At 42.8% G+C, this 2,500-nt stretch overlaps 1 protein-coding gene across 1 annotated transcript in view; it reads right to left on the bottom strand.

The window, feature by feature from the left end:
• LOC137631962 (uncharacterized) overlaps positions 1-2,500 on the bottom strand; it is a 73,993-nt gene that overhangs the window by 8,969 nt on the left and 62,524 nt on the right. The window lies entirely within an intron of this gene.

Below are 2,500 nucleotides of genomic sequence, written 5' to 3' on the forward strand. Positions count from 1 at the left end.
CGCGGTCATCTAAGGCACCGGAGGAAGCAGCAGGGCCTACCGGAACTGCGTCACAATCGTTCGCCATTCATTCCTATTTCTCGCACGCTCTCTTGCCTCTCTCACATCTATCCTCCTATCACCCAGAGCTTTCTTCACACCATCCATCCACCCAAACCTTGGCCTTCCTCTTGTACTTCTCCCATCAACTCTTGCATTCATCACCTTCTTTAGCAGACAGCCATTTTCCATTCTTTCAACATGGCCAAACCACCTCAACACATTCATATCCACTCTAGCCGCTAACTCATTTCTTACACCCGTTCTCACCCTCACCACTTCGTTCCTAACCCTATCTACTCGAGATACACCAGCCATACTCCTCAGACACTTCATCTCAAACACATTCAATTTCTGTCTCTCCATCACTTTCATTCCCCACAACTCCGATCCATACATCACAGTTGGTACAATCACTTTCTCATATAGAACTCTCTTTACATTCATGCCCAACCCTCTATTTTTTACTACTCCCTTAACTGCCCCCAACACTTTGCAACCTTCATTTACTCTCTGACGTACATCTGCTTCCACTCCACCATTTGCTGCAACAACAGACCCCAAGTACTTAAACTGATCCACCTCCTCAAGTAACTCTCCATTCAACACGACATTCAACCTTGCACCACCTTCCCTTCTTGTACATCTCATAACCTTACTCTTACCCACATTAACTCTCAACTTCCTTCTCTCACACACCCTTCCAAATTCTGTCACTAGTCGGTCAAGCTTCTCTTCTGTGTCTGCTACCAGTACAGTATCATCCGCAAACAACAACTGATTTACCTCCCATTCATGATCATTCTCGCCTGCCAGTTTTAATCCTCGTCCAAGCACTCGAGCATTCACCTCTCTCACCACTCCATCAACATACAAGTTAAACAACCACGGCGACATCACACATCCCTGTCTCAGCCCCACTCTCACCGGAAACCAATCGCTCACTTCATTTCCTATTCTAACACATGCTTTACTACCTTTGTAGAAACTTTTCACTGCTTGCAACAACCTTCCACCAACTCCATATAACCTCATCACATTCCACATTGCTTCCCTATCAACTCTATCATATGCTTTCTCCAGATCCATAAACGCAACATACACCTCCTTACCTTTTGCTAAATACTTCTCGCATATCTGCCTAACTGTAAAAATCTGATTCATACAACCCCTACCTCTTCTAAAACCACCCTGTACTTCCAAGATTGCATTCTCTGTTTTATCCTTAATCCTATTAATCAGTACTCTACCATACACTTTTCCAACTACACTCAACAAACTAATACCTCTTGAATTACAACACTCATGGACATCTCCCTTACCCTTATATAGTGGTACAATACATGCACAGACCCAATCTACTGGTACCAATGACAACACAAAACACACATTAAACAATCTCACTAACCATTCAAGTACAGTCACACCCCCTTCCTTCAACATCTCAGCTTTCACACCATCCATACCAGATGCTTTTCCTACTCTCATTTCATCTAGTGCTCTCCTCACTTCCTCTATTGTAATCTCTCTCTCGTTCTCATCTTCCATCACTGGCACCTCAACATCTGGAACAGCAATTATATCTGCCTCCCTATCATCCTCAACATTAAGCAAACTTTCAAAATATTCCGCCCACCTTTTCCTTGCCTCCTCTCCTTTTAACAACCTTCCATTTCCATCTTTCACTGTCTCTTCAATTCTTGCGCCGGCCTTCCTTACTCTCTTCACTTCTTTCCAAAACTTCTTCTTATTCTCTTCATATGACTGACCCAGTCCCTGACCCCACCTCAGGTCAGCTGCCCTCTTTGCCTCACGTACCTTGCGCTTTACTTCCACCTTTTGCTCTCTATATTTTTCATACTTCTCTATACTATTACTCTGCAGCCATTCTTCAAAAGCCCTCTTTTTCTCTTCCACTTTTACCTTCACTCCTTCATTCCACCATTCACTGCCCTTCCTCATGCTGCCTCCAACAACCTTCTTGCCACATACATCACTTGCAATCCCAACAAAATTTTCTTTTGCTAACTTCCACTCCTCCTCTAAATTACCAGTTTCTCTTACTCTCACCTCGTCATATGCCATTTTCAACCTTTCCTGATATTTACTTTTTACCCCCGGTTTTATTAGCTCTTCAACCCTCACTAGCTCCCTTTTACATCCACCTACTCTATTCCCCCACTCTTTTGCTACAACCAATTTTCCTTCCACCAAAAAATGATCAGACATACCGTTAGCCATACCCCTAAACACGTGCACGTCTTTCAATCTTCCAAACATTCTTTTAGTTATCAACACATAATCCATTAATGCCCTTTCTACTACTCTTCCATTTGCCACTCTTACCCATGTATACTTATTTTTATCTTTCTTTTTAAAAAAGCTAGCACTTATTACCATCTCTTGTTCAACACATATATCTACCAGTCTCTCACCACTCTCATTTTCACCTGGTACGCCA

This window comes from Palaemon carinicauda, chromosome 40 (assembly GCF_036898095.1).
Source record: "Palaemon carinicauda isolate YSFRI2023 chromosome 40, ASM3689809v2, whole genome shotgun sequence".
NCBI lineage: Eukaryota > Metazoa > Arthropoda > Malacostraca > Decapoda > Palaemonidae > Palaemon > Palaemon carinicauda.